This window comes from Mastomys coucha, unplaced genomic scaffold, assembly GCF_008632895.1.
Source record: "Mastomys coucha isolate ucsf_1 unplaced genomic scaffold, UCSF_Mcou_1 pScaffold16, whole genome shotgun sequence".
In the NCBI taxonomy this organism is placed as follows: Eukaryota; Metazoa; Chordata; class Mammalia; order Rodentia; family Muridae; genus Mastomys; species Mastomys coucha.
In genome coordinates this window covers 31,152,068-31,163,884 of record NW_022196898.1, presented here as the reverse complement: position 1 = coordinate 31,163,884, position 11,817 = coordinate 31,152,068, and the positions used below count along the sequence as shown (strand labels likewise).

The following is an 11,817-nucleotide window of genomic DNA, read 5'->3' as shown; positions in this document are numbered from 1 at the left end:
TATCCAAAGAGACTCTAGAAAATTTACTTTAATATTTTTCTCCTGCAGGAGCATGATAGTGTCCTAGAGTGTTTGTATATGTTCCTGTGTATTATGTAGGTAAGCTCATGTGTATTCATTAAAGTAGGGTATAGTAAACTGAAGAGAGGGGAGAAAACATGGTTGAAAATATGCAAATAAATCTTTTTCTGTAAATGTAATAGCAAGAAGAAGCTATGGATTGTAAGTGAAAAATTGGGAAGACCAAGTTAGTAGTACAGCACAATCCATGAATCAAAAAGCATTGTGGGACTTTAATTTAGAAATAAGATTATCATAACGGTAGACCAAAATTTTATTTTAAGCATTTTTTTTTAAGCCTACAGCACCTGGTATTCCCAGGAGATCTCCCATCCTAGTACTAACCAGGCCCGACCCTGCTTAGCTTCTGAGATCAGACGAGTTCGGGCACGTTCAGTGTGGTATGGCTGTAGACATTTTAAGCATTTTTTAAAGTACACATTATAGAGCTGGAGTGTAGCTCAGTGGTAGAGCATTTATTCACCCTTCCTAGTATCTTAGGTTTGATTCCTGCCACCATAAAAACACAACAAAATAAAACATACAAGAATGCAAATAAATAAGTAAGGATAATTGTTAAATCTGCCTGAGAGTACATGATCTGCTTACTAGCACTCAGCTGAGATCCTAAGGGAAACGATCCTTTGTAACCAATGCAGTTAAGTACACCTGCCAGGAAATGGAATATAATTGGGACACACATAGAGCAAAATAGTGATCTTGGCTGCGGTTTACGATGAAAACTTCATGGAAATCTATACACGTTGGTGGCGTGATGACAGAAAGTGGGATCTTTGCATGCAGCGGAGCAGTAGTAGGATTTCCTTCAGTGTTCCATCTGTCACCATTACAAAGGAAATGTCCTAGCATAATTACCGCTCACAGGATCTGGAGGCTCCACAGCACTTAATGCCAAGAATACTGATTCATTCTTGGTTGCTTCCCTTTCATGTCTATTTTTCCTTGATTACTGTGACACAATTACATGGTGATATTCATGTTCACGAAAAAGAAGAGTAGAAGAATAAACCATCTAAGATCATCCAGAAAGAGATACGAGTAGGAACCAGAAGGACAGTACTAGGTGTTCAAAACAGAGAAAGTTTTCCAGGATATGAGAGAAAAAATTAAGATGAAATATATTGAAATAACAGAAAAGATCTCTAAGTCTCAGAGCCCTCCAACTGTTGGTTTGATGTGGCACAAGTGTCCAATGTGCATCAGTCACTAGCCTCTCTAAGTCACATCTTCCATCCAGGACAGAGTTTCACATCTTTTTTTATACGCAATTACAGAATGAAGATGGTGATCATATATATAAAAGCACCCACTTTTTGAGCTATCACTAGAATTAACATAGGCAACTTCTATGCACATTATCATGAGACAATTCAAACGCCCTGACCTAGTCCAAAACACAGGGTATATCACACAATGGGTAGGAAGAGACATTGGAAGTAAGGTTTATAGCAAACTAGAGACACCATAAACTGAAAATAAAAGGGCTAGGATCAGACCAATAGCACTCCTCAGAACAGCTAAAGACTGGAACTGAGCATTCTAAGCTGATGTGATACCATCTGTTTTATGAGAGCTAGGAAGTCGTTCCCATGGGTCGAGCAGTTCAACTTTTATGTTTTCCAAAAGAAAACTGTGTACTAAATAAACCTCTCTTGTTATAAGGTTCCTAAGAATAAAAGTTTTTTGTTATAGCAATACAAGTGAACCAAGATGTTGCTGTCTTCCCAGATGTGACACAAAGGGAGGAAGGATAGAAAGGTTATACATCATGGCACCCAAACTTTTTTCCATGGAAAGATAATCTGTAGCTATTATTAAGAATAGTTTTATATGTGTAAGTACAGATTGGTATGAATAAAATAACAAGAAAAGATACATATCAGGGGATGAGGAAGGACTGAGTCAGGTAATGGGCACACGTTATGAGAAAGGATATAAAGTCAGTTGTTTTCCTAGTTTCTGTCATGGATATTTGGCTTGAGTGGTGGATAAGTGCAAAAACATAATTTATACTCAAATAACAGATGTAATGTCAAGCTCCACAGTTTCTATTCCAAAAGCCTATTCTAACTGTATGGATGTTCACTGACTTGTATACACTTTGATCTAGGTAACTTTGGTCTGTGATATTTTTATTTACTTGTAAAAATTTAAAAAGCCCACATGTACCTACAAACATCATCCTCAGGAGGCAGACATTTATTTCTGAAGAAGACTAAAAGCTGACATCCGCAAGACTTTCCCCAGTACTCAATATAAAGTGCTCAGGAAAGCTATGAAGAAGTGACTCAGATACTTGGGCTTGGTTCTCAGTTTGACCCATGGCGACCATGGATCTTGGAAAATGCCCAGTTAACATGTTTATTCATTCATGTACAAAGCAGAGAAGCAATGGCTTCATTCTCTACTCAGGAAGTTCACACCAAAGCTGTAGATCCTAGACAAGAGCTGTTGGGAGCTGTTAAGAGCTTTAAAACTATGTTAGTATTACAATACTCTGTCTAGTGGAGGAATTCCTAAAACTATTTTGAGATCTCATAAAAAAGGGAGAAAATACAAACTTTCTTTCCAATTCTCACAAAATAAATTTGGCATTTCTGACATGACTCATTCTCCCTTTGAAGACCAGCTCTCAGCCAAGGGTTGAGTCTTTTTTAAAAAGGAGAAGCCTATGGAAATTGGGACTGTGTGAAAGCCATTCTGAGAAAGACTAGTGTTTTTCACCCTGCTCATTGGATATGATCTGAGAGTTGTGTTTAAGTTGGTCTTTGCTGACCTCTGTCCTTGTGTTCAGCAAGGCACTGGGTTTTCCATCAACTCAGGCATATTTGCTTGGTGTTATAACACATGAGGAGATTGCTTACAGCACCAAAGTTTCAGCAAGTTCTTCTGATGCTATTTCAGTTGACAACCTTCTCATATTTTTATTAAAAATGAGTCCCAGAAGGCTTGTCTAGGGCCACCAGTAGGAGTATCTGTGTTTGTAGGCAAAGCCAAGGAATGTGCTTCCTATAATGTAGACTCCCAACCCACAGATAATGCCTTCTTTCTAAACATCAGTAACTATCCAGCTAAAAGTCAACATCATTTTCATTGTACATTTGAGCTCTCAGAAACCTCAGGACAGGAACATGTTCATACCCATATTCCAAGGAGTTTGTAAGAAATTCTGTGTGTGTGTGTGTGTGTGTGTGTGTGTGTTTATGTGCATGTTCATAGAACTCTTAATTTTTGTTAACTATATCAGTCATTCATTTTATTTCCATGAATCTGAAAGTGTGTTAAAAGTGTGAGAACACTACATACTAATGATGAATGAAAGAAAGAAAAAAGGTTTTCTTACATGCTTATTTGAATTTCTTCAGGTTCTAGTGATAAAGCCTGAAGAATTAAGACCTTTAATAGATACTTAAGGTTATATAAACAATTGAGTCCATTTTGCTCTTTCAGCTAATTTCTGCTACTAGACATGGGAATACTATAATGTAGATAAGCATGGTATGGTCTTGTAAATGTCCTCAAGGGCCCTTGAAGGCTTGGTTCCCAGCCACTGTGACCATTCGTAGGTGGTGGAAGATGAAGAAGATGGGTTTATAGAGAGGAAGTAGAGTCCTTGAAGAGAATAATGGGACCTTGAAAATGGTCTCTCTCCCTCTCCCTCTCCCTCTATCTATCTTTCTCTCTGTGTGTGTGTCTCTCTCTTTCTCTGTCTCTCTCTCCTCTCAGAATGATAGCTATGTATAGGTGAATGGCTTTTTCTACTCAGTGTTTTCATCTGCAATAGGCCCTAAAACATCAATGTAAAGTGCCCTCCAAAACTGTGAGCCTATGGAAACCTTTCCTCTTTATAAGTTGGTCATCTCTAGCATGTGCTATAGTGTTGCAAAGTTGACTGATGTAAGCCATTGTTGGCTACTTTCACCCCAAATCTCCACAACTTATCAAACATTTTCATAAACGTTTCCTCACCATGTCCTCACCATCTTTCCGAACAAAAAACTACTTTCAGTTGATCACTCTGTTTCTAGAAGGGCAAACTTATTTTCCTTCCTGGGCCCTAAACCTTGTATAGGTGACAAATACCAAAAGTCACATGCATTTTACTCCCTTTTATGTATTATAGATACACTTTGAGTGGAGACTGTATCTTTGGATATAAAACAGTCTTTATAAATTAGTTTATAACCCAAATACTAAAGCATTCAGGCAACTGCTTCTTTCTCCATGTGTACTGACACTTCTTATGGAGTAGTACATCATGGCCATGGTTCTGGTAGTCACCCGTTACTGACATTCCAAGGAAGTATAACACTTGTCAACACTTAAATGCCAAGTGTTCCTTGTTCAGTTAACACGGAGGTTATTTTTTCATCCACCATTAATGTGAAGAGGTGAGAGCAGGCTGGTTTAAATCCCAAAGCAACTGCTTCATCACTTGCTGACTAAAACCTGTTTATTTAATATTTCTGCTAATATCTTCACTGTGGTTTGTGATTCCATAACAAATTGGACATTTATAATATCCTAACTTTGAAAGCAATTATTACTCTTCTGGAACACATCCTTTGGCTCTGAGTGAAAGGCATGTTCCTTTTTTTATATCCTTTTAGACTCTTTGAAATATATCTTCACTAATTTCACTGTAGAGTCACAAGATTACAGAGAAAGAGGTTCTGGGGTGGGCAAAGACTATATGAGGTATCATTCCCAGCCTTGAAGAATATGTCTTAATGGAGTAAAATATTTTCCATGGGAAACTAGATGTCAGTAAGCAGCTGCTTCTCTTTCACAATCTATCTGTTGGGTCAGAGTTTACAACTGTACTCTTTCAAGTGAAGCCTTCAGTAGATTCGCTTCAGTCATCTTCGTTTACAGTAAAGGCTTGTTGTTTAAGACAAGCCTGTTTGGTGACATTGTTCAGTGAGCACTCCTGGCTGGGGTCCCTGTGACTTTGTTGCATGGTACAGAGCTGAGCAGATGGCATGATTTTTAGCTAGAATATTTTTTTTAGGTACAGTAGAAAGTATGATAATATCTCATGGCTTATGATACTATAATATGAGATCTCAAAATTGAAGCTCTTGTACACAACCATCCAAGAACACTAGTTTCAATTGGGCTTTCCTCATGAAGCAGCATTTCATATGCTTCTTTGTAGACTGTGGAAATTCTCCGTGGCTCTCAACCCACATAGTAATCACTAATAATAGACTATTCACTATAATTTTAATATTTGTTCATCTATTTAATTTTTCCGTTGGCAAAATGGGTAAAGCAAATTGGCCACATTTTAGCAACTGATGGGGAGAACTTATCAGATTCTACTCTAGAAATTATTCTGCCCTAAGGAAGCTTCAGCATGCTGGGGCTGCTTCTCTGAATAACCACACTTCTCACACAATAATTAAAGTGATGCGTGCCAAAGTTGTGTCATGTTGGCAAGTACCAGAGAGTACATCATATCTGATTCTCATCACCCAAGTATCTTGGTTGTGGAAAATGTGTTCTTTCCATAGATCTAGAAACCTAAGACTTGATGTCTTCCCAGGGCATTCTAGAACATGTTATTAAGATGTCACCAGGCTACCATAAAACTTATGAGTTATAAGTGATTATGAAATTAAACCACACAACAAGTAAACAGTCTGTGTGACTAATACTACTGGGCTTGTGTTGTATACAACATGAATAACTATGTTTGGAAATTCTGATTTTAATTATTTGATTGATAATATTGTGATAAAAATTGTCACTTTTGTGTCAACTATTCTGAAAAAATGTCTTTAATCATTCATCATAGATTCACTATGCCCTGGATCCCTCTCATTAAAAGTGAGTGTATCAAATAAAAAGGAAGCTCTTCATTCCATTTTGTTGGAGTTGAGTTGTGAATTTGTTCAAAATGTCATTATACACAGAAAGCACTGATGTTTATGCAAGATTTCCTTGAAAACAGAATAGACTCAAGGTTATGGGTCACTGCACACTGTGTTACTCTTGTATATATTTCAAATGTTTTCTTGAACTTGAGAGAGAAATTACACGCAGGCCAGGATCACTAGGACTCTGTCAGTTCTGCACAGCCTCATATTCTCATGTGTCCTTAGAAGAGGAGGCTGTGTGGGAATGGGACTATGGCACACCCTGTACTAGGCATGTACAGTGACAGATTAGAAGTTACAGCTTTCCTCTCCTCAGAGGATCTGCCAAGGGTGGAGCCTGGGCTCCCACACCTCTTCTCTGCTTCTTTCAGGGTGCATTCCCTTCTTAGAAGACTTTGGAGGTGGATGGCTGTGATCAGGACAGAGGGACTTCCAAGACCTCCAGGGATTTCTGTATTTTTAAAGCAAAACAACATCTACAGGGATGGTCAGTTCCTTTGCAAGGCCTTTTGCTTCTCAGTTTCATCCCTGTTTATCACTCTTAGACCCTAAGTCTAAGTACACTCTGTCCTCTCTACTCAGGGCTGTACAAGTGTAGCTTCCTTTTCCCAGAAACCTTCCCTTACGCTCAGCACACCTTCTGCTCTCATCCACACCATCAAACTTAGCTTCAACTTCACTGATGTTGGCACATCACTTAATGTCATCACTGCCCTCAACGTGCAGAAACTAAATTTGACATGAATAAAACCCCCAGGCTTTTCTGTGTTTTCTTTCCCCAAAACTTGATTTTTTTAAAATCTTTGTATTCATTATTTTTCTCATGGTTGTGACAAAATACTTGACAAGAAGCAATTTAAGGGAAGAAGGGTTCATTCTAGAGTGCTGTTTGAGGAATACATTCCACCATAGGGGTGAAGGCATTGCAGCAGAAGCATAAGATCCCTCCCTGATCAAATGACATCTGACTTTGCTAATCAAGAAGCAGAGGAGCACATGCTGTACTAAGCTCTTGCTGTCACTTCTTTATTCAGTCCAGGACCTTAAGCATAGAATGATATCATCCACATTAAGATGAGTCCTCTCAGACTAACCTAATCTAGACCATCTCTCACATATATGTGCCAAGGCTTGTCTTTTCATTGATCTTTAATCAATGTCAACTTGTGTAATCATCATACATTTAGCTAGTACTCTCCTCACTGTGATCAGGGACAGAAAAAGTAAACTATTTTGCCTAGTACTGTCCTTCTATCTGCCTAGCAGTGAAGACATAAAATATGTGCTCAAAATACATTTGTTGTGTGGGAATAGGACTATGGCACACTCTGTACTAGAGATGTACAGTGACAGATTAGAAGTCACAGCTTTCCTCTCCTCAGAGGATCTGCCAAGGGTGGAACCTGGGCTTCTACACTTCTCTGCTTTTTTTCAGGGTACAGTCCCTTCTAAGAAGATTTTAGAGGTTGGGGTTTGTGATCAGGACAGAGGGACTACCAAGACCTCCAGGGGTTTCTGTATTTTTAAAGCAAATGAACAAATGAATAAATGATCTTTAGTTCTCACTGAGGTGGGAACATAAAAAGGGAGTGACTATGCTTATTTGTCGTTGTGGTAGATCTCCATAGGTCTACATGTTTGGGTGCTTGGTTCCTAGTTGGTGGAACTTCTTGGTAAGGATTAGCAAGTGTGGCTTTGTATGTGTATTGTGGGAGAGAACTTTGAAATTCCAAAAACCCTGAACATCTTCAGTTAGTTCTTTCTCTGCCTTTTGCTTTTGTATCTGTTGTAAGCTCTCAGGCACTGCTCCAATGCAATGCCTGCCTACTGCTATGCAATCTTCCATGATGGAGATAATCTCTAACCTATAGAAGCCTGAACCACAGATTAAATGCTTTCTTTAATTAGTTGCCTTGGTCTTAATATTTTTGTCATGGCAACAGAAAAGTAACTAAGATAAACATATGGTCTTAATTCTCATCCAATTAATTCTGTACCCTAATTGGATACCTGTGATAAATGACATAATAAGCATTTTAAAATTTTAGGGTAGTCTTAATTTATATATACACCCATAGAAGATTTTTCTGGCTTTTGTTGTTTCTTTTTCCTGTGTGCCCATATTTAACATCTTATTTGAAGAGAAGTAATTTACACTACTAAGAACAATTTCTTTTCCTACTAACCATAGCTCACACTTTATTACAATACCTTTGACTAAAGTCTTTTTAGTGTTGAAGTATGACATCCATACATCATACCTCATTTTCTCTCATACCTATTCTGGGTTATCTTGTCTGTAAGTGGCTTTTTCCAAACCTGCTCACTTTCTTAATACTGAGAAGACAGTTCATGTTTCACTGTTCCACAATGTATGTACTGTTCTTCTGGGAGTTTCATGAAAGTTACAAAAAAGTTAGCAGTGTTGGGTGGATGCCACACAGGGATAATATCTTTTTCATCAGACCAAAGGTGCCCATCAGAATTAGGACTGCTAGTGCCATCCTTTGTTTATTCTTGGCTAAGAACTAACTTCCAGGCTTCTGGTAAAGATCCCCATCTCCCCTCACTCTTTGTGAGGAAGACTCTGAGCAGCCCTCAACTTAGGAGTAGAGAGACCCTACATCTCTTGATGTGAATCATCTACACTGATTATTTAAGATTCTTCTGTATGGGTTTTTATCTACATTAAACCACTTGATTGTTTATCTACTTAGTTTGGTCAACATGAACTCATGGATATTTCTTTTCAGGTTTAGATTATAATCCAATATTATATTTTGCCACTTATAGTTTTCAGTTTTGAAAAACTGATTTCTTAAACAAAATATACACTGTATCTGTGTGTGTGTGTGTGTGTGTGTGTATGCACACTCATACATGTATGTGTCTTTGTGTATCTCACAATGTGTGCAGGTACTTGAGGAGCCTGAAGGGGGATGCCAATCTCCTGGGCTGGAGTTTCAGGAGGTTATGAGCATCCTTCCATGGGCTCTCAAAACCAACTCATGTCTTCCAGAAGAGAAGCAAATGTTCTTAACTGCTGAGTCATGTCTCTAGCCTCCTGGAAGTTTTAAAAAAGTAGTTCTTTTGATACTTTTTAAAAATTTATTTATTATTATATGTAAGTACACTGTAGCTGTCTTCAGACACACCAGAAGAGGGTGTCAGGGTCAGATCTCATTACAGATGGTTGTGATCCACCATGTGGTTGCTAGGATTTGAACTCAGGACCTCTGGAAGAGCAATTGGTGCTCTTAATCTCTGAGCCATCTCTCCAGCCCCTTTTGACACTTTTATACATGATTTCTGTGTTGTTTATTATTGTTAGATATATTGACATGCCACTGTTAGTTTTACTTGTTTATTTGTTGTGGTCACTGTCTTTTTCAGTAGTGCTAGGGATTGAACCAAAGTCTTATTCATATTAGGAAATTTATATCATCAGTCCTTTTCATGTGTTCTTTCTTTTTGTTTTCTTTTGTTATAATTTTGAGCCAGTATATTACCTAGAGTGAGATTGAACTCACTACAACTCAGGGAAACTTTAAGCTTGTGATATTTTTTTCCTCAGCTGTGGACCACCCCCCCCCATCTGATTTCTTGTGGTTGTCTTTGTTCTCTGCCCCAGACTAGTAATCAGCCATTTATACATGAACCTCATATGCCATTTATACATGAACCTCATATTCCTTTTATGATAGTGGAAGTAAGGTTTGTAAACAAGGTAATTCCTTTTTTTAAAAAAAAAAAAACAGCCAGTTTGAATCTTGGACGTAACACAGCTTATTTTTATTATGGAAGTCAACATTGCTGTTTCCATAGTGTGGAGATGACACACAGGTACTCTAGGTTTGTAAATATGCATTTCTTACAAATTTTATGGTGACTTTATTTGTGACATTCACTCAACATTCTCCTTTAATGTTCCATTTCAGTAATATCATCCATTTCTGAATCTCACATGGAACACTCACAGCAAACGTGTTAGATGTGGGCCATTGCCCTTCAAGGCTGAAATCTCAGGTACCCTGAGGCAAATGATCTCTGCTTTTGAGCACAAGATTTAAGGGAGCAAATGTCTTTTCCATTTGCTTCTGCATCTTTGCTAATTCTTTTGATTTATCTAACTTGGCAGATATAAAAATTTTCTTCTGAGAAGGGAAAGGCCTCAGAAGCCCGAGGCCTTCTAATGTAGGGCATAGGAAACTCAGCTATAAACAGAGGAAGTCAGATGTTTCCTCTTCCAGAACTTCTAAGAAAATTATTATTGCTAACATCTACTACCACCTAGCAATAAAAATTGTAACACAAATCAAAGGAATTTCCTCATCACAGGAACTTGCTGTATCTAAAGAAACAGACATTAAGCAAAATTCTTACTCAAGTTTGATATGGTTATTTGTTCTGCATACAATATAGGTAAGTGGACTTCATTACAGAGTCCATGTTTTTTTTTTCAGAGCCCTTGTTATTTATTTTTTCAGAGTCCATGTTATTCACTTCTAAAGGGAAGTCATAGTTTGAGGAGAAGAACACAGTTTTGCAATGACACTGGACAGTGAGTTAAAATGTACTGAAATTATTAGAGGCAAGCACTTTCACAGAGATTTACAGCTACACGTGGTGAAGTCCTCCCATAGCACTAACGCTCCAAACCAAACACTTTTAACAGCAAGAAGGAGCTAATAAAAGTAACTAGAATATTCTATAAATGCTGAAGTGTTTACTTTGGGCTATTATGATAATTTTATTGCATTACATTTTTTCCCCAACATGTATCTGTCTTTCATTTTCTTCTTAAAAATGTAACATAAATCAGAGCGAAATATTTTGTCCTCTGTATTATCTGGGATATAACATAAGCAGAACTCCTATTTACAGCTTTGATGTATTAAGAGGGCATAAGAAGAAAAATCTGAACAGGATGCAAATCAACATATGTTTTCACCAGCCAGAGCTGAAGCTACAAAACCAACTACTCTAAAATGAGAAAGAGCTGAGGATTCAGAAACACAGGCCAGGGTCTGCTCAGCAGTCACAGAAGCCATAGGGCAATGGGACTTGGTGTGAACATTTCAGAGAACATTCTGGTGACATTCCCGGGTGCCCGGTATGAACAGGGTCTCAGGGATACCAAGAGTCTCTAGGTGGCACAGCTTTAGAAGAACATCTAAACTTTAGTGAAACTGGAGGGTCACCAGATATTCACAGTAAAAAAAGACAAATCCATGAAAATTTTCCTCCTGGCTTTTGTAGAATAGAGAAAGAAAGGAGAACTGTGGGTGAAGCATTTCCAGGGCAATCGCCATGACAAGCTCCCTGCTCTCTTAGGGAAATGTGCTCGTGAGAACCAGTATCCTGTTTGGAAGAAGGGCCTTGTCCTCCCAAACTCCCTGCTTAACCTAAGAGGGCAATGGGAAAATATGACAGTGGCTAGACACGTGACCAACTCTGCCCATCATAACCAAACTCACTGCTTAACCTAAGAGGACAATGGGAAAGTATGACAGTGGCTAGACACGTGACCAACTCTGCCCATCATAACCAGGTCACCCAAGGATGGAGATTTGGTCCTAAAGTGATGGATCTCTCCCTACTACCCATAAATGAACACCACACACCATACAGCTCTTGTAGAACAATAATGGACTAGGATTGAAATTACTGCAAAACTCAGAGTCTGTAATGAAAGTAATATTTAGGAATATTACTAGAGCCAACATGCAAAGTAAATGAAAGACCAGGAAAGGAATTTGGAAATGGCTAAAACAAAACAAGCATCTAGCACGACACACTATGCCTGTCCTAATGTTAAGTCTTTATACAAGAAAATTCCCCCTCTGTTTCCATT

General features: G+C 38.2%; 1 non-coding gene across 1 annotated transcript; it reads right to left on the bottom strand.

Moving 5' to 3' along the window:
• Positions 1-356: 356 nt before the first annotated feature.
• Positions 357-475, bottom strand: LOC116094637. Its single transcript, XR_004120252.1, has one exon. It is a non-coding gene; the product is annotated as a 5S ribosomal RNA (ribosomal RNA).
• Positions 476-11,817: the final 11,342 nt, after the last annotated feature.